Source organism: Natator depressus, chromosome 11, assembly GCF_965152275.1.
Source record: "Natator depressus isolate rNatDep1 chromosome 11, rNatDep2.hap1, whole genome shotgun sequence".
In the NCBI taxonomy this organism is placed as follows: Eukaryota; Metazoa; Chordata; order Testudines; family Cheloniidae; genus Natator; species Natator depressus.
The window spans coordinates 70,920,151-70,941,713 of NC_134244.1; the positions used below are offsets into that span (position 1 = coordinate 70,920,151).

Consider the following 21,563-nt stretch of genomic DNA (forward strand, 5'->3'; position numbering starts at 1 on the left):
CTAGTCCAACCCCCTGCTCAAAGCAGGACCAATGCCCAATTTTTGCCCCAAATCCCTAAATGGCCCCCCCAAGGATTGAACTCACAACCCTAGGTTTAGCAGGCCAATGCTCAAACCACTGAGCTATCCCTCCCCCCATGAGCTGTTGTCTCCTTCCCTAATTTCCCGCTTTGGAATAGTCTAAAGCTGTTTAGCATCTGTGACAGAGAGTGTGTATCTGGAAGGGAGCCACTAATTAGACATCAGAAATGACAACAGAAAACAGAAGACAGTAATGACTGAAATAAACCAAAACTCTGACCATTCCCAGGTCTGAAAGTTAGAATGAATTCTGATCAGGACTCTGAATAGTGGAAACACTTTGGACAGACATGGAAAGACAGGTAAGTCACCTCTCCCACCCTCATGCCCTTGTCAAGAGACTTATACTGGTTATACCCAGCTGTGATTTGAGGCAGAGTTGCTATTGGCTGGGCAACAGCCCTCTTTCTTTTGGTTCTGTTTCTGCTGGTGACCTCATGAGGTGAGTGAAGCTACCACAGCACATGATGCTGGAATGCTGGTCTTGTATGTCTGGCACTCCGTGAGGAGTGTACCAGGAGTGATTACAGCACGTAAGACAAGGCACAAGAGTCTCCTGTTTTTGTTCGGTTGATTCAGAGAAACCGAATGCTGAGAAGCAATTTGTATAAAAGAACAAAGCCGGTCTGCATGTTCCTACTACTAATGATGATCAGTGCAAATTGAGGAAACATGCTGTCATTCCCTTCTCTCTAAACAGAGGATTGAATGCAAAGGAATATTTATATAGGACTGTCTCCATTTATTTCAATTGGCTTTGGATACACCCTCCCCATCACTGACTTCAGTGTAGCACAATAGGGTCCTAGTCTGTGACTAGGGCTCCTTGGTTCAGTGAAAGAGATCCTGATTATTTTCATAGGGAAAAGGAATGCACTAACATGGATTAGACAAACATGGCTTTCACAGAATATCACAGGGTTGGAAGGGACCTCAGGAGGTCATCTAATCCAACTCCCTGCTCAAAGCAGGACCAATTCCTAATTTTTGCCCCGGATCCCTAAATGGCCCCCTCAAGAATTGAACTCACTACCCTGGGTTTAGCGGGCCAATGCTCAAACCACTGAGCTATCTCTCCCCCCAACCATTAAATTCCTCCAGTAGTGTTGTGTTGGGATGATGACAGAGGGTATGCTTTCCGTTTTCCTCTTGAAAGAACGGAGAAGACAACTGAAGAAAAAAGAAGTAATACAGGTAATAATCTGCCTCAAACATTTAGTTAAGGAGAAATTGTGCAGCTGATCAGGAGTCTCATATTAATGATGCTGCATCATAGTAATATTGCTCTTAGCTAAAGCAGATACAAGTACTGCTGCATAGCTGTTTCCTTTTTATTAAATGAATTTTCATCTGTGGAAGCCCATTAGAAAACACTTTTTCTTGTTTCTAAAAAATAATTTTTGTTCTTTGTGTTTTATGCTATACTGTTTCAATTTGAGCTCATCATGCTAAAAACCCTCAATAAAATACAGACATTAATTCTATATGGAAGACAATGTTCTGTACCATGTGTCACTGATAAAGGGTTTAGATTAATGTACTATATCAGAATGATGTTATAGTGAAGAGGTTATGTTAGCTACTTACCAGACACTGGCTGTTGTAGTAAGGTCCTTATTGTAAATTCTGCTTTAAAAGTATTAATTTGAGGCTAATTTCTGATGTTTGCACCATATGTATCCAGCCTGACTCTCACTTAACGTCAGTGGAATTAATGTAGCGTAGGTGAGATGAGTTAGGGTAAGTGTGTAACATCCGTTGTCTGATTTAGTCATGTTCTTTGATAAAAAGCATACACTGCTAAGCCTGTAGGGAGTTCTCTCTGTTACTGTGCAACTTAAATGGGAAGGGCTTCTTGTTTCTGCTGAGCATCAATTTGATTGTTTTAGCAATTGGATTCTGATCTCTCTCACACCAGTATAAATCAGGAGTAATTCCATTGCAGTTGGAGCAAACCTAAGGTTATGATCTCACACTAGTGAAGCCACGGAAGCTGGATCAAGCCTTAAAGCCAAGATTTTCACAGGTGACTAATGATTTTGGGCCTCAACTTGAGACACCTTAAAGGCGCTTGAATTTCAAAGGGAGACTCAGCATCTTCTGAAAAGTGGTGATACCTTAAAAGGTGTCTGACTGAGGTATACAGAATCATTGGTCACTTCTGCAAATGTTGCCCTAAATGTTTAATATGCCACACAGAAAGTTACACTGATTATTTTTTAGTAGATTTTATTTCCTTCATTTTTTGTTCCCTATTTTTTGAAAAACAAACAAGCCCCAAAACCACCTTCACGTAGCATTCTGTTCTTGTCACCCATTAATATTTCACAGCAAAACTTGACCACAGAGCATTGTGGGCTAACATGCAAATTATAGAATGCACTCATCCACTAAGCTCCGAGTCCTTATTCCTTTTGTAGTCTTGCAATGAGGACTGTACATTGTTAAAATGGATTTAAAATACCTGTGAAACAAACAGCAAGATAGAAAGTAAGGGACAGTAGGGACCAATCTCTTCCTTTTTGAAGTCCAGTTTGGAAGCACTGTACAAGCCTTCATAATTTCCTAATTGTAAAAATGCATTTCCCTTCATGGAATTGCTTTTTTCATGTTCAGTGAAATCTGCCTTGAAGAGCAGACCAGCAAAATGGGCCAGTGTGACAACCTAAGAGAGGAGAAAAACATGACTGCTTAGTAGATTTTAACTTTATTGATTTTCACTTTTTTATTGAGATAACAGACGTGCGTAATTATCTGAATATTCATCTCTCATTTGATCTATACCACCTTGAACGTGTTATGAACTGTAGAGTTGATAGAGTACTGTACTGATTTGTAACTTAAAAGACAAATGGCTAAAAATTAGTAAAATCACTACAAGTCACAAACAATATATATATGAAGCCAGGTTGAGGCTAGAGGTTGCACAGGTCATCCAAAACCAAAAGAGATAATATAATAATCAAAGCAAGTTACCAAACACATTAGTTGTTCAAATGTCATAAACATATCAACAAAATGCCTTTTTGGTAGAGAAATGTGTTTGTTTGCTCTCTTAGCCCCTCAAAACATTAATGAATTTCTCGGTGCAAGTAATATTCCCATGTAGGGATGGGAGTTGAGGCACAGACTGTGTCTTGCCCAAAATCAGAGAGATTGTGGCAGAGCTGGGAATTTAATCCAATCCGATGCCTTAACCACAATACCAGTCTTCATTTCGTGTGGTATGTGTTGTCCAGCTGTGAATGGTGTAAAACCAGTCCTTGTTGTAGGAGATGTTTATAGGGAAGCTCTTTTTCTGTGGAGAGAACTTTCATAGAATCATAGAATATTAGGGTTGGAAGGGACCTCAGGAGGTCATCTAGTCCAACCCCCTGCTCAAAGCAGGACCAATCCCCACCTAAATCATCCCAGCCAGGGCTTTGTCAAGCCTGACCTTGAAAACCTCCCTAGGTAACCCATTCCAGTGCTTCACCACCCTCCTAGTGAAAATGTTTTTCCTAACATCCAACCTAAACCTCCCCCACTGCAACTTGAGACCATGACTCCTTGTTCTGTCATCTGCTACCACTGAGAACAGTCTAGATCCATCCTCTTTGGAACCCCCTTTCAGGTAGTTGAAAGAAGCTATCAAATCCCCCCTCATTCTTCTCTTCTGCAAACTAAACAATCCCAGTTCCCTCAGCCTCTCCTCACAAGTCATGTGCTCCAGCCCCCTGATCATTTTTGTTGCCCTCCGCTGGACGTTTTCCAATTTTTCCACATCCTTCTTGTAGTGTGGGGCCCAAAACTGGACACAGTACTCCAGATGAGGCCTCACCAATGTCGAATAGAGGGGAATGATCATGTTTCTCTTAGCCATCTTTCCAATGCAGAGCATTGCTACTGAACAGAGAGAAGTCAACTGTAGTCCATGAATATAATCATCTCACCAGTTTCTTTTCTTTACAGTTAATTACTTTCAGCACCTAACCTTTATTGGGAAGCTCAACTGGTTCATAGAACATCAAACCATGCCGGCTTTCTGTTAGAAGAAACAATTTTAATTTTGGACGCTTTCCCCAAGGATACATTAAGGAACTCAGCTGACTACAATCTCTACCTTAAGGTAATAACATCCTCTCTGAGGAAACTTATCTGCTCTTGGTCACCTGGGGTATGGTTTTGCCACAGCAGCCTTTAGAAGGTCATAGTAAAACAGTGACCAGAAAGGCTCTGAATAAGACTTTGGGATAGTTCCTTTTGGGTAAAGGTTATAAAGGTTGGTTGGGTCAGCAGGTTATCTCAAGTGCCTATATACAAATGCACAAAGCCTTGGAAACAAGCAGGGAGAACTGGAGGTCCTGGTGAAGGCAAGGAATTATGACGTGATTGGAATAACAGAGACTTGGTGGGATAACTCACATGACTGGAGTACTGTCATGGATGGTTATAAACTGTTCAGGAAGGACAGGCGGGGCAGAAAAGGTGGGGGAGTAGCACTGTATGTAAGGGAGCAGTATGACTGCTCAGAGCTCCGGTATGAAACTGCAGAAAAACCTGAGTGTCTCTGGATTAAGTTTAGAAGTGTGAGCAACAAGAGTGATGTAGTGGTGGGAGTCTGCTATAGACCACCGGACCAGGGGGATGAGGTGGATGAGGCTTTCTTCCGGCAACTCGCAGAAGCTACTAGATTGCACGCCCTGGTTCTCATGGGCGACTTTAATCATCCTGATATCTGCTGGGAGAGCACTACAGCGGTGCACAGACAATTCAGGAAGTTTTTGGAAAATGTAGGGGACAATTTCCTGGTGCAAGTGCTGGAGGAGCCAACTAGGGGGAGAGCTTTTCTTGACCTGCTGCTCACAAACCGGGAAGAATTAGTAGGGGAAGCAAAAGTGGATGGGAATCTGGGAGGCAGTGACCATGAGTTGGTCGAGTTCAGGATCCTGACACGGGGAAGAAAGGTAAGCAGCAGAATACGGACCCTGGACTTCAGGAAAGCAGACTTTGACTCCCTCAGGGAACTGATGGGTAGGATCCCCTGGGGGAATAACATGAGGGGGAAAGGAGCCCAGGAGAGCTGGCTGTATTTCAAAGAATCCCTATTGAGGTTACAGGGACAAACCATCCCGATGTGTCGAAAGAATAGTAAATATGGCAGGTGACCAGCTTGGCTTAACGGTGAAATCCTAGCGGATCTTAAACATAAAAAAGAAGCTTACAAGAAGTGGAAGATTGGACGAATGACCAGGGAAGAGTATAAAAATGTTGCTCGGGCATGTAGGAATGAAATCAGGAGGGCCAAATCGCACCTGGAGCTGCAGCTAGCAAGAGATGTTAAGAGTAACAAGAAAGGTTTCTTCAGGTATGTTGGCAACAAGAAGAAAGCCAAGGAAAGTGTGGGCCCCTTACTGAATGAGGCAGGCAACCTAGTGACAGAGGATGTGGAAAAAGCTAACGTACTCAATGCTTTTTTTGCCTCTGTCTTCACGAACAAGTTCAGCTCCCAGATTGCTGCGCTGGGCAACACAGCATGGGGAGTAGGTGGCCAGCCCTCTGTGGAGAAAGAAGTGGTTAGGGACTATTTAGAAAAGCTGGACGTGCACAAGTCCATGGGGCCGGATGCGTTGCATCCGAGAGTGCTAAAGGAGTTGGTGGCTGTGATTGCAGAACCATTGGCCGTTATCTTTGAAAACTCATGGCGATCGGGGGAAGTCCCGGACGACTGGAAAAAGGCTAATGTAGTGCCCATCTTTAAAAAAGGGAAGAAGGAGGATCCTGGGAACTACAGGCCAGTCAGCCTCACCTCAGTCCCTGGAAAAATCATGGAGCAGGTCCCCAAGGAATCAATCCTGAAGCACTTACACGAGAGGAAAGTGATCAGGAACAGTCAGCATGGAATCACCGAGGGAAGGTCATGCCTGACTAAACTAATCGCCTTCTATGATGAGATTACTGGTTCTGTGGATGAAGGGAAAGCAGTGGATGTATTGTTTCTTGACTTTAGCAAAGCTTTTGACACGGTCTCCCACAGTATTCTTGTCAGCAAGTTAAAGAAGTATGGGCTGGATGAATGCACTATAAGGTGGGTAGAAAGTTGGCTAGATTGTCGGGCTCAACGGGTAGTGATCAATGGCTCCATGTCTAGATGGCAGCCAGTATCAAGTGGAGTGCCCCAAGGGTCGGTCCTGGGGCCGGTTTTGTTCAATATCTTCATAAATGATCTGGAGGATGGTGTGGATTGCACTCTCAGCAAATTTGCGGATGATACTAAACTAGGAGGAGTGGTAGATACGGTGGCAGGTAGGGATAGGATACAGAAGGACCCAGACAAATTAGAGGATTGGGCCAAAAGAAATCTGATGAGGTTCAACAAGGATAAGTGCAGAGTCCTGCTCTTAGGACGGAAGAACCCAATGCACCGCTACAGACTAGGGACCGAATGGCTAGGCAGCAGTTCTGCGGAAAAGCACCTAGGGGTGACAGTGGACGAGAAGCTGGATATGAGTCAACAGTGTGCCCTTGTTGCCAAGAAGGCCAATGGCATTTTGGGATGTATAAGTAGGGGCATAGCCAGCAGATCGAGGGATGTGATTGTTCCCCTCTATTCGACATTGGTGAGGCCTCATCTGGAGTACTGTGTCCAGTTTTGGGCCCCACACTACAAGAAGGAATTGGAGAGAGTCCAGCGAAGGGCAACAAAAATGATTAGGGGTTTGGAACACATGACTTATGAGGAGAGGCTGAGGGAACTGGGATTGTTTAGTCTGCAGAAGAGAAGAATGAGGGGGGATTTGATAGCTGCTTTCAACTACCTGAGAGGTGGTTCCAAAGAGGATGGTTCTAGACTATTCTCAGTGGTAGAAGATGACAGGACAAGGAGTAATGGTCTCAAGTTGCAGTGGGGGAGGCTTAGGTTGGATATTAGGAAAAACTTTTTCACTAGGAGTGTGGTGAAACACTGGAATGCGTTACCTAGGGAGGTGGTAGAATCTCCTTCCTTAGAAGTTTTTAAGGTCAGGCTTGACAAAGCCCTGGCTGGGATGATTTAATTGGGGATTGGTCCTGCTTTGAGCAGGGGGTTGGACTAGATGACCTCCTGAGGTCCCTTCCAACCCTGATATTCTATGATTCTATGATAAAGGCAGTGGTGGCTCATGACTCTTTTGACAAGAGAGGCAAAATTACACACTAGTTATTTCTACCCATGCCGCATGTATAATTTAAGAGATCTTAAAATATTCCTTATTTATAGCGAGGAAGCAGTGGGTGGACCTGGGAGCTGGAGCTGCTGCCGCCTTTGGGGCCAGTGTGGGAAGTGGAGCACAAGTTGGGCCTAAGGCTTGGTGGCAGCTTCTCGTGTGCACACACCCAGCCTGCCCTGTGTGGGAGGGGACTGGAGAGGTGCAGAATGCAGGCCCAATCTCTACCACCTGAAAACCTCCTGTAGCCTGGGCTTAACGGCTACAATACTGTTGTGGCCTCACCAAGCAGTGATAACCACAGCAAGGCTCCCGTAAAGTGGCGTGGTAAATTACCATGGTAACAAGGCAGCCTCTTGAGGTGCTATTAACAATACCAAGATTTGATCCTCTCACAGCACTATGTTGTTGTTTCAGAGTAGCAGCCGTGTTAGTCTGTATTCGCAAAAAGAAAAGGAGTACTTGTGGCACCTTAGAGACTAACAAATTTATTTGAGCATAAGCTTTCGTGAGCTACAGCTCACTTCATCGGATGTGTTCAGATGTCCGATGAAGTGAGCTGTAGCTCATGAAAGCTTATGCTCAAATAAATTTGTTAGTCTCTAAGGTGCCACAAGTACTCTTTTTCTTTTTTCAAATCAAATCATAATTTGTTCATACATCTGTATGTATTTATCAATTAAATAAAAAAGAATATGCAAAATGTATTTTGTAGCGTTTTGGAATTCTTGGTTAAGGCTGTTGTCTCATTTTCCTGGGCTGATGAGCCATCTGGTGTGGATGCGGGCTTTAATTGTCTTATCCATACCTTTGTACCCTCAGGTTAGATATTTCAATGTGCTCTGCATTAAACTCCAGCCTACATTTATTTTGAACCACTGAAGTTGGTGCAGAATGCAACAGCAATTGTCTTGCTGGATGCAATGGCACCTATAGTCCATGACATGCACTGGTCTCCTCTTGGTCTCCAGAAGGCATTAAAGTGGTTGTTTTTGTCCTGACTATATGGATGGCTGCCTTTCTACTTTTGCCATATACTCCTTCAATTGTAGTCAATGGAGACTCTTGAGCTGGGATCTCCTTGCCCCCTAACATACATGCGCTCCAAGGGTACCTCTACACTGGAGCTGGAGGTGTCATTTGCCAGCTTGGATAGACCCACAGGTGCTAGCTTTGATCGAGCCAGTGTGCTAAAAATAGGAATGTCATCACAGCAAAATGGGCAGCAGGATAGGTTAGCCACCCCAGATAGAATCTCTTCTGAAGCCCCAACATATGTACTCAGGGTGCTTAGCCCATCCTGCTGCCCATGCAGCCATGGCTATGCTGCTATTCTTGCCATGCTACTTTGGTCAAAACTAGCATGTATGTGTCTGTCTGAGGTGAAAATCATACTTCCAGCTCCAGTGTAGGCAGAGACAAGGCTGCGGAAGGACCAGTTGTCTCTCTCACCTTCTCTCTTCTACCTTTTTGTCCAGAATAATCCTAATTTGTTGACCTTCAGGGTGCATTGCAAAAACTAGATATCTAGTAGGGTTTCTGAGGTGGTCTGTGGGGTAGTTCGGTGCAGTTGGATGTGGTACATTTTGCTTAGTGGACAGTTTTTAAGCTAGGCCAGCAAGTTAAGAAGAACAATGTGGATTATATATTCCTATGTGAAGATCACACTGTCAGGGTGTCTAGAGCATGTTGTATAGGAGTTAATACCTATGAAAATAAAATGACTGTTGCAGTAACCAGATCCCATATAATTAATTGGGCCAATAAGTCTGACGAAGGATTGATTTTGGATTAGTTTATGGTTAGCTCAACTTGGGCCTTTGAGTATGATTCTGATCTGTCATACCACAGGGTAAATAAGGAACAAGGCCACTGATGGGTTGCAGAGGGTTGCAAGGGACAATAGGACAATAGGAATCGAGAGGACTTGCAGCCAGAGGGAACAGGTGATAGACTGGAGAACTGTACCATCGCCAGGAAAAGGCAGGCCTATGTGGTTGGGGACTTCTTACTGAGAAGAATAGACAAGCCTGTAACAAGAGCTGATCCAGAGAACGGAAGGGTGTGCTGTCTGCCGGGTGCTAAAATACGAGAAGTGGACCTGAGGCTGAAGAGGATCCTAATGGGAGCAGGAAAGAATCCACTGATTGTCCTTCATGTGGGAACAAATGATACGGCTAGATTCTCGCTAGATTGTATCAAGGGAGACTGTGCCAGGCTGGGGAATACGAGGCTCAGGTGATCTTCAGTGGGATTCTGCCTGTTTCTAGAGAAGGGCAACAAAGGTGTGACAAGATTATGATGCTCAACAGGTGGCTCAGGCACTGGTGCTATAAGGAGGGCTTTGGGATATATGGCCACTGAGAAGCATTCATGGACAGAGGACAGTTCTCTCGGGATGGACTTCATCTGAGTAAGGAGGGAAATAGACTTCTAGGATGGAGGATGGCACAACTGATCAAGAGAGCTTTAAACTAGGAATTTGGGGGAGATGGTTGGGAGATGTCCAGGTAATCTCCAGGCCGGATTTTAGCATTGAGAGGGAAGAAAGGAAAGTAAAAAAGGATACAGCCGTTGGTAGGAGAATGGACATAAGGACGAAGGGCAGTGTGGATACAGTCTAATAAGTCATACTGGCTGTGGAATGTCCGTGCCTAATCGGGTACAGAATGTGAGCGAGGCCAAACAGCAAAAATTAAGATGTTTGTACACCAATGCGAGGAGCCTAGGTAACAAAATGGAGGAACTAGAGCTACTGGTGCAGGAAGTGAAACCAGATATTCTAGGGATAACAGAAACATGGTGGAATAGTAGTCATGACTGGAGTACGGGTATTGAAGGGTATGTGCTGTTTAGGAAAGACAGAAATAAAGGTAAAGGTGGTGGAGTAGCATTGTATATCAAGGATGAGGTAGAATGTAAAGAAATAAGAAGCGATGGAATGGATAAGACAGAGCCCGTCTGGGCAAAAATCACATTGGGGTAGAAAACTACTAGAGCCTCCCCCGGGATAGTGCTTGGGGTGTGCTATAGACCGCCGGGATCTAATCTGGATACGGATAGAGCCCCCTTTAATGTTTTTATTGAAGTAAATACTAATGGAAACTGCGTGATCATGGGAGACTTTAACTTCCCAGATATAGACTAGGGACGAGTGCTAGTAATAATAATAGGGCTCAGATTTTCCTAGATGCGATAGCTGATGGATTCCTTCATCAAGTAGTTGCTGAACCAACAAGAGAGGATGCCATTTTAGATTTTGTTTTGGTGAGCAGTGAGGACCTCATAGAAGAAATGGTTGTAGGGGACAACCTTGGTTCGAGTGATCATGAGCTAATTCAGTTCAAACTAAATGGAAGGATAAACAAAAATAGATCTGTGACTAGGGTTTTTGATTTCAAAAGAGCTAACTTTAAAAAATTAAGGAAATGAGTTAGGGAAGTGGATTGGGCTGAAGAACTTATGGATCTAAAGGTGGAGGAGGCCTGGAATTACTTCAAGTCAAAGCTGCAGAAACTATCAGAAGCCTGCATCCCAAGAAAGGGGAAAAAATTCATAGGCAGGAGTTGTAGACCAAGCTGGATGAGCAAGCACCTTAGGGAGGTGATTAAGAAAAAGCAGAAAGCCTACAAGGAGTGGAAGATGGGAGGGATTAGCAAGGAAAGCTACCTTATTGAGGTCAGAACATGTAGGGATAAAGTGAGAACGGCCAAAAGCCATGTAGAATTGGACCTTGCAAAGGGAATTAAAACCAATAGTAAGCGGTTCTATAGCCATATAAATAAGAAGAAAACAAAGAAAGAAGAAGTGGGACCGCTAAACACTGAGGATGGAGTGGAGGTTAAGAATAATCTAGACATGGCCCAATATCGAAACAAATACTTTGTCTCAGTCTTTAATGAGGCTAATGAGAAACTTAGGGATAATGGTAGGACGACAAATGGGAAGGAGGATATGGAGGTAGATATTGCCACATCCAAGGTAGAAGTCAAACTTGAACAGGTAAATTGGACTAAATCGGGGGGGCCAGATAGTCTTCGTCCAAGCATATTAAAGGAAATGAAATTGCACATGAAATTGCAAGCCCATTAGCAAAAAATTTTGATGAATCTGTAAACTCTGGGGTTGTACCATATGACTGGAGAATTGTTAACATAGTTCCTAGTTTTAAGAAATGGAAAAAAAGTGATCCGGGTAAGTACAGGCCTGTTAGTTTGACATCTGTAGTATGCAGGGTCTTGGAAAAAAATTTGAAGGAGAAAGTAGTTAAGGACATTGAGGTCAATGGTAAATGGGACAAAATTCAACATGGTTTTACAAAAGGTAGATCGTGCCAAACCAACCTGATCTCCTTCTTTGAGAAAGTAACAGATTTTTTTAGACAAAGGAAGTGCAGTGGGTCTAATTTACCTAGATTTTAGTAAGGCATCTGATATGGTGCCACATGGGGAATTATTAGTTAAATTGGAAAAGATGGAGATCAATATGAAAATTGAAAGGTGGATAAGGAACTGGTTAAAGGGGAGACTACAACGGGTCATACTGAAAAGAGGACTGTCAGGCTGGAAGGAGGTTACTAATGGAATTCCTCAGGGGTTGGTTTTGGGACCAATCTTATTTAATCTTTTTATTACTGACCTTAGCACAAAAAGTGGGAATGTGCTAATAAAGTTTGTGGATGACACAAAGCTGGGAGGTATTGCCAATACAGAGAAGGACTGGGATATAGTACAGGAAGATCTGGATGACCTTGTAAACTGGAGTAATAGTAATAGGATGAAATTTAATAATGAAAAGTGCAAGGTCATGCATTTATGGATTCATAACAAGAATTTTTGTTATAAGCTGGGGATGCATAACTTGGAAGTAGCAGAGGAGGAGAAGGACCTCAGAGTGTTAGTTGATCACAGGATGACTATGAGCTGCCAATGTGATGTGGCCATGAAAAAAGCTAATGCGGTCTTGGGATGCATCAGGCAAGGTATTTCAAGTAGAGATAAGGAGGTGTTAGTACCATTATACAAGGCACTGGAACATTCTCAGATGTGTGTTTCTTGTGATACCTATGCACTACTTAGAGCACAATTGCTTAATACCGTATATAATTTTTGCTTAGCATTGCTGGTGTGATGCCAGATGCAGAAGCATTGCTAGAAATATTTGCTTGATCTCCATTAGGCATGATGTTAAAGAATGATACTTAATTATTTGGCTGGTTGTTGATATATACATGGCAATTACAATACATAGACCTGCCTGAGAGCATCCTTTAATGATTGTAAATGCTCTACTGTTTGCTGCACAGAAACTGGAGTAGAGCTGAGGGGGAATCTATGCTCAGAGCAGTCAGTGACTGCCTTTCACCTAGGACACCAAGAGATATACCGGTTGGTCTCAGCAGGCCACTCGCCATCTTCCACTCCATTATGGCTCCACGTGGCCTAAACTTTGTTTTGACCATTAGTGTGTTTCCCTATTTTAAACAAATTTCCTGAGAGTTACTGCAAAGTGCATCTCTGAATTGAGCCCATATATATATGGTGCAATCATAGAAGATTAGGGTTGGAAGAGACCTCAGGAGGTCATCTAGTCCAATCCCCTGCTTAAAGCAGGGCCAACCCCAGCTATTCAACCATATATTCAACCATGCCCTTTAGCCACAACTTGGAAATATGGATCTTGTCACCATTGCTGAGAACACTGAGAACTTCAGAAGTGAGCTAAGGCCAGAGGTAGAAATGAGTTGGAATTGAAATGGGGGTGGGGAGGGAAAAACAGTAATGACTTACCTCATAGGTCTGTTGTGAAGATCACTCCAGTCATGTCTGTAAGGCACTTTGTGCTTGAAAAGTGCTTAGATAAGTGCTAAGTACTTTCCCACACTTCTTCACCTGTAATCTTTTGTCATTGTTATACTTGTGTGTGGTTTTTTCCCCCAGTGCAGCAGAGAAATGCAGTGTCTGAGCTGGAGACAAGACGAAACACATATATTGTCCCCAGTGGTTATGAAGGGATTGTTTTTCTTCTTCATTGTTACCACACAAGTGGGCAGAAGTCATACAAGTTGTTACCTCTTAAACTAAGTTACAACAATTTGGATAAAAAGGGAATAAATGGGCCGTTATTGCCTACAGCTATAAAAGAGGACACAGGAGACAGGTCATAGATGGCAAATTAGATGGAATGTGAATTTTTTATGAACTAAAGTGGCTGTTTTCTTCCTTGGTTCTGAGCTGAAGTGCTAGCAGACTGGAGCCAGAGCATAAGTGACATAGAAGTTTTCACAGTTTGGTTTCTATTACAAATAAGGTTCCTACAAAAGGATAAAATTGCTTCTGGAAGAGTCTTTTATATTTGATTTATTTAAATCAGTGTAATAAGCCTTGTATTACAGAGCATCTTGGACACTGAGTGTTGGTAATCTGTGTAGTAAAAACAGAAATATATTTTATATATGTATACAATGTCATTATATGGTATACATGGGGCCAATGGAGAATGGATCACCATTGTGATAGGCACTATACAACAAGAATAAGTGATATTTCCTGCCTGTAAGAGCTTGCTTTCAAAATTAACAAGCCAAAGACTAGGGTAAAGGGTTATAACTTTCAGAGTGAACAATGCAATGGCAGCAAATGTCAAGTGAGTTCTGTGACCTATACTTTCATTTTGATTTGTTTAAACCTTTTTAGAGGATTGTGTTAGGAGGAGCCTGTCTAGATGGACAGACAAAGGGAGGAAATGGGAGAGGTTGGAGCAAACAGCCAGCGAGCACAAGACGGTCTAGAGTGAAGTAGGCAGAAAGCAGTCCTGAGATTATCATTGCCTTGTTAAAATTGCTTTCTGCAGTTGCTAGGTTGGGTAGTGAAGGAGGCTGTTTGTAGGACCCTGGCCTTGTTGTAGAAGTTGGTGTGTAGCCTTCCTCCCCGGGCTTCTCCTACCATTATCCCTAAGTTTCTCATTAGCCTCATTAAAGACTGAGACAAAGTATTTGTTTCGATATTGGGCCATGCCTAGATTATCCTTAACCTCCACTCCATCCTCAGTGTTTAGCGGTCCCACTTCTTCTTTCTTTGTTTTCTTCTTACTTATATGGCTATAGAACCTTTTACTATTGGTTTTAATTCCCTTTGCAAGATCCAACTCTACATGGCGTTTGGCCTCTCTCACCATCGAGTTCAGCAAAACCCAGACATCTGAAAACCAGGAGCTAAAGAGTTGAGGGACAACACGACCTTAACTTTACCCTCTTTGAGTCATGTCCCAATAGACTCCGGGCACACATACTCTTACCCTTCCTTTACAGCTGCAGCAGAACACTGTGGGGATGGGCCACTTGGCCACTATAGGACAGAGTCAAATGCCTCCTCTTTGCTAAGGCAAACCTTGCGTTTCAGTGAGCTGTACTGAGCAGGACCTACCTACATCTGCCTGAGACTCAGACAAACATACACCCTACTCCACAGAACCACCATGGCCGCTCAGCTTCACCACGCCTTCTCCCACAACAACAGGACTCCATCTCACACTCTACTTTCACACACCTACAGACCACTCACACCCAACTTTGCTGCTGACAATCCTCGTGGCAAGAGGACCCCTATACACGGCTCTGACCCCCACCTACAGAACTCATCTCTAAAACGAGGCATCCAGACTCTCTTGAAGCAAGATAGGCACCTCTTTCCTTGGATCACACACAAGGGGGGCAGGGAAAGGGGCTCAGAACCCCTCCTCAGAGAAGCAGGGGCCCTCCAGCTGTCTTCATATCACCACCACAACTCTGGCAAGCTGCTCCTACTAATCAGTGTCTAAGATGCTCTGTAATACAAGGCTTATTACACTGATTTAAATAAATCAAATATAAAAGACTCTTCCAGAAGCAATTTTATCCTTTTGTAGGAACCTTATTTGTTATAGAAATCAAACTGTGAAAATTTCTATGTCACTTATGCTCTGGCTCCAGTCTCCTAGCACTTCAGCTCAGAACCAGGGAAGAAAACAGCCACTTTAGTTCATAAAAAATTCACATTCCATCTAATTTGCCATCTATGACCTGTCTCCTGTGTCCTCTTTTATAGCTGTAGGCAATAACGGCCCATTTATTCCCTTTTTATCCAAATTGTTGTAACTTAGTTTAAGAGGTAACAACTTGTATGACTTCTGCCCACTTGTGTGGTAACAATGAAGAAGAAAAACAATCCCTTCATAACCACTGGGGACAATATATGTGTTTCGTCTTGTCTCCAGCTCAGACACTGCATTTCTCTGCTGCACTGGGGGAAAAAACCACACACAAGTATAACAATGACAAAAGATTACAGGTGAAGAAGTGTGGGCCATGCCTAGATTATCCTTAACCTCCACTCCATCCTCAGTGTTTAGCAGTCCCACTTCTTCTTTCTTTGTTTTCTTCTTATTTATATGGCTATAGAACCGCTTACTATTGGTTTTAATTCCCTTTGCAAGGTCCAATTCTACATGGCTTTTGGCCGTTCTCACTTTATCCCTACATGTTCTGACCTCAATAAGGTAGCTTTCCTTGCTAATCCCTCCCATCTTCCACTCCTTGTAGGCTTTCTGCTTTTTCTTAATCACCTCCCTAAGGTGCTTGCTCATCCAGCTTGGTCTACAACTCCTGCCTATGAATTTTTTCCCCTTTCTTGGGATGCAGGCTTCTGATAGTTTCTGCAACTTTGACTTGAAGTAATTCCAGGCCTCCTCCACCTTTAGATCCATAAGTTCTTCAGCCCAATCCACTTCCCTAACTCATTTCCTTAATTTTTTAAAGTTAGCTCTTTTGAAATCATAAACCCTAGTCACAGATCTATTTTTGTTTATCCTTCCATTTAGTTTGAACTGAATTAGCTCATGATCACTCGAACCAAGGTTGTCCCCTACAACCATTTCTTCTATGAGGTCCTCACTGCTCACCAAAACCAAATCTAAAATGGCATCCCCTCTAGTCAGTTCAGCAACTACTTGCTGAAGGAATCCATCAGCTATCGCATCTAGGAAAATCTGAGCCCTATTATTATTACTAGCACTCGTCCCTAGTCTATATCTGGGAAGTTAAAGTCTCCCATGATCACGCAATTTCCATTAGTATTTACTTCATTAAAAACATTAAAGGGGGCTCTATCCGTATCCAGATTAGATCCCGGCGGTCTATAGCACACTCCAAGCACTATCCCAGGGGAGGCTCTAGTAGTTTTCTTCCCCAATGTGATTTTTGCCCAGACGGGCTCTGTCTTATCCATTCCATCGCTTCTTATTTCTTTACATTCTACCTCCTCATTGATAGACAATGCTGCTCCACCACCTTTACCTTTATTTCTGCCTTTCCTAAACAGCACATACCCTTCAATACCCCTAGTCCAGTCATGACGACTATTCCACCATGTTTCTGTTATCCCTAGAATATCTGGTTTCACTTCCTGCACCAGTAGCTCTAGTTCCTCCATTTTGTTACCTAGGCTCCTCGCATTGGTGTACAAACATCTTCATTTTTGCTGTTTGGCCTCGCTCACATTCTGTACCCGATTAGGCACGGACATTCCACAGCCAGTATGACCTATTAGACTGTATCCACACTGCCCTTCGTCCTTATGTCCATTCTCCTACCAACGGCTGTATCCTTTCTTACTTTCCTTTCTTCCCTCTCAATGCTAAAATCCGGCCTGGAGATTACCTGGACATCTCCCAACCATCTCCCCCAAATTCCTAGTTTAAAGCTTTCTTGATCAGTTGTGCCATCCTCCATCCTAGAAGTCTGTTTCCCTCCTTACTCAGATGAAGTCCATCCCGAGAGAACTGTCCTCTGTCCATGAATGCTTCTCAGTGGCCATATATCCCAAAGCCCTCCTTATAGCACCAGTGCCTGAGCCATCTGTTGAGCATCATAATCTTGTCACACCTTTGTTGCCCTTCTCTAGAAACAGGCAGAATCCCACTGAAGATCACCTGAGCCTCGTATTCCCCAGCCTGGCACAATCTCCCTTGATACAATCTAGTGAGAATCTAGCCGTATCATTTGTTCCCACATGAAGGACAATCAGTGGATTCTTTCCTGCTCCCATTAGGATCCTCTTCAGCCTCAGGCCCACTTCTCGTATTTTAGCACCCGGCAGACAGTACACCTTTCTGTTCTCTGGATCAGCTCTTGTTACAGGCCTGTCTATTCTTCTCAGTAAGAAGTCCCCAACCACATAGGCCTGCCTTTTCCTGGCGATGGTACAATTCTCCAGTCTATCACCTGTTCCCTCTGGCTGCAAGTTCTTTCCATTCCCATTTTCCCTTGTAATCCTCTTCAACCCATCCTGTACCCTCCTGGTGCTCATATTTGGTGTAGTCTCCATTGACTCTCCCCCTTTTCCTATAGGACTAGCTCCTCTTCTCTTCTTCCTTGCCCTTCCACCTTTTGTGACCACCTGCTGAGCCCCTTCTTCATTTTCCAACTCTGAAAACCTGTTCTTGAGCTGTATATCTCCTTCACTAGCCCGTCTTTTCCTCTGCCTGGTTCTCTTAGTCACATGCTTCCACTGTCCATTTTCCTCACCCAGCAGTGTCCCCTCAGAATTCTTCAGTCCTGCTTCCATCTGCAAGTCTGAGCTTTTCCCTTCAGCTGCCTCATGTCTTTGCTCCATAATCCACTTGACCCCCCTTCTAAACAGAACCAGACTTTCCACCTGCATCTCCAATCCTCGGGTCTTTTCTTCCATCAGATCTATCAGACGGCATTTCATGCAGACAAAACTCTTTCCAGGTACCCCCTCCAGGATCATGTACATACCACAGCTTCCACATCCAGTCATCTTCATTGTGTCTTCCACGACATGGGTCACTCCCACTGCTGCCTCTGTATCTGTCATAGCCTTCCCACCTCAATCCTGCTAATCTGGGAAACACAAACCCCACCAAAACACCACCCCCCACAGCAAAAACAAACCCCAAACAAGCACCACAAGACAAACTCCCACTGAAACTCCCCTGTTACAGCTCTGTTTGCTGGCTCCTGCGCCGCTGCAGCTGTTTGCTCCACACTCCTGAACCAGTGTGCGGCCTTGTGGGGACCAGAAGGGATAGGAGCTTCTCCACCTACTGGGAGTGGGCGTGAGAGAGCGAGAACACCACATGGTTCAGGAGCTCTCCTAACTCCTGAGATGTGGGGGAGAGACACAACCCAGGCTCCACCTCTTCTGGGGACATCACTTAGGGCAGGAGCCACCCCATTGCTTCCCCACAACCACACTCTGTATCCAGTTCACAGTGCCAGCAGCCCATCCCCCTCTCTGGGAGAGCAGCCCTATTCTGCTGCCAGCTAATGTAATTAGTTCTGTGATTCATCTGATAGCAGCCTGTGCAATGTTGAAGGTTCAGATCCTGCCGATGGTGTTATCAGCATGCGGCAGTGGAAGGTAAAAGTGCCAGACTATTGTAGGCACCTTTCTGTGTACATATACTATTGTGCCGTAAGGATCATTAGGAACCTGATACTGAGAGGAAGGATGGTCCAGTGGTTAGCGTGCTAGCCTGGGACTCTGAAGACCCACGTTCAATTCCCTGTGCTAATGCAGATCCTCTGTGGGACACGGAGCAAGTTAGTTACGGTGTGTCTATGCTGCAGTCAGGAGGTGTGATGGCAAGACATATTGCTAGACTGAGCAGCAGCCGCTCGAGTATGTACACAGGGCCCTAGGCAGTCTCTGCTGCTAGCTAGGTGGGGTACATCTACATGTGCTCCAATAATACTTCTGTGATGCTGGCAGGCCAGATGCCAGCTTTTGCCCAGGTTGCAGGCATTAGCTAAGAACTGACAACCCCCATAGCTGGAGACCAGACCAGGTCACCTGTATGTTAGTTTTGCTCAAAATAGGTAGTAGTATTATAAGAATGTATTTAGTCTTTGGATGCTGTGAAATGCTAGTACGTTGCTTCCTGCTTTAATCTCATGTGTAATGTCTATGACCCATGTTATAAGGTAATATTTAAGTGTTTGCTCTGAAACTGTACACCTCCCCAGTCAGGAGAGAAACATTACCAAATGTGAAATACTTTTTTGCCACAGGAGGTGTTATCTCCTGCCCAGCAAAAGAAGACCAATAGACACGAGACAAATCATTGTGGAATGTCAGAGGACAAAAGACTGTTGACTGCATCCCACATGAGGAGGAGACGTGCACGTGAACTCATCCCATCATCTTGAACTCTGGGGGGAAGGGAACAAAAATCCTTGACAAGGAGGCCCCACATCTTTTGGCTGTTTGAACTCTGAAGGGCTGGAGTCACTAAGCTCAAGCCAGAGATCCCCAGGGGTTGCCCCTTGAGTCTTCCCAGAAAGACACTTTGAATTGATAGATCACTACAACTTTGTCACTCTTAGGATTTAGATGGTAACTCATCTGTGGGTAAAAAGAAAAGGAGGACTTGTGGCACCTTAGAGACTAACCAATTTATTTGAGCATGAGCTTTCGTGAGCTACAGCTCACTTCATCGGATGCATACTGTGGAAATTGCAGAAGACATTATATACACAGACACCATGAAACAATACCTCCTCCCACCCCACTCTCCTGCTGGTAATAGCTTATCTAAAGTGATCATCAAGTTGGGCCATTTCCAGCACAAATCCAGGTTTTCTCACCCTCCGCCCCCCCCACAGACAAACTCACTCTCTTGCTGGTAATAGCCCATCAAAAGTGACCACTGTCTTCACAATGTGTATGATAATCAAGGTGGGCCATTTCCTGCAGAAATCCAGGTTCTCTCACCCCCTCACCCCCCTCCAAAAACCACACACACAAACTCACTCTCCTGCTGGTAATAGCCTATCCAAAGTGACCACTCTCCTTACAACCTGCATGAAAATCAAAGTGGGCCATTTCCAGCACAAATCTAGGTTTTCTCACCCCCCCCCCCCACCACACACACACAAACTCACTCTCCTGCTGGCAATAGCTCATCCAAACTGACCACTCTCCCCACACTGTGCATGACAATCAAGGTGGGCCATTTCCAGCACAAATCTAGGTTTTCTCACCGCCCCCCCCCACACACACAAACTCACTCTCCTGCTGGCAATAGCTCATCCAAACTGACCACTCTCCCCACACTGTGCATGACAATCAAGGTGGGCCATTTCCAGCACAAATCTAGGTTTTCTCACCGCCCCCCCCCCCACACACACAAACTCACTCTCCTGCTGGCAATAGCTCATCCAAACTGACCACTCTCCCCACACTGTGCATGACAATCAAGGTGGGCCACTTCCAGCATAAATCCAAGTTTAACCAGAACGTCTGGGGGGGGGGGGGGGAGGAAAAAACAAGGGGAAATAGGCTACCTTGCATAATGACTTAGCCACTCCCAGTCTCTATTTAAGCCTAAATTAATAGTATCCAATTTGCAAATGAATTCCAATTCAGCAGTTTCTCGCTGGACTCTGGATTTGAAGTTTTTTTGTTGTAAGATAGCGACCTTCATGTCTCTGATTGCGTGATCAGAGAAATTGAAGTGTTCTCCGACTGGTTTATGAATAATTCTTGACATCTGATTTGTGTCCATTTATTCTTTTATGTAGAGACTGTGGAAATTGCAGAAGACATTATATGCCATCATGTTATATGTGATATATGCCATCATGTGCCAGCAGTGCCCCTCTGCCATGTACATTGGCCAAACCAGACAGTCTCTACGTAAAAGAATAAATGGACACAAACTGGATATCAGGAATGGTAACATACAAAAGCCACTAGGAGAACACTTCAATCTTCCTGGACATTCTTAACAGATTTAAAAGTAGCCATACTTAAACAAAAAAAGTCAGAAACAGACTTCAAAGAGAAATGGCAGAACTAAAATTCATTTGCAAATTCAACACCATTAATTTGGGCTTGAATAGGGACTGGGAGTGGCTGGCTCACTACAAAAGCAACTTTCCCTCTCCTGGAATTGACACCTCCTCATCAATTATTGGGAGTGGACTATATCCACCCTGATCGAATTGGCCCTGTCAACACTGTTTCTCCACTTGTGAGGTAACTCCCTTCTCTTCATGTGTCAATATATAATGCCTGCATATGTAATTTTCATTCCATGCATCTGAAAAAGTGGGTTTTTTACCCATGAAAGCTTATGCCCAAATATATCTGTTTGTCTTTAAGGTGCCACCAGACTCCTTGCTGTTTTCATGGTAAGAGTGTTATAGTGATCCAGGAGTTCACATTAATTACTGGCTTGGTGAAATCTAATTATAGAACACACCACCTGTTTGGAGCGTCTGACCTGTTTTTGACA

The 21,563-nt window shown here is 44.0% G+C and overlaps 1 protein-coding gene across 1 annotated transcript in view; it reads left to right on the forward strand.

Moving 5' to 3' along the window:
• Window positions 1-252: 252 nt before the first annotated feature.
• The window catches only part of TRPM8 (transient receptor potential cation channel subfamily M member 8), a 116,349-nt gene continuing 95,038 nt past the window's right edge, over window positions 253-21,563 (forward strand). Inside the window, exons 1-2 of the mRNA XM_074968163.1 lie at window positions 253-383; window positions 4,033-4,189. The gene's annotated coding sequence lies outside the window, so the exon portion shown is untranslated. The remainder of the gene's footprint in view (window positions 384-4,032; window positions 4,190-21,563) is intronic.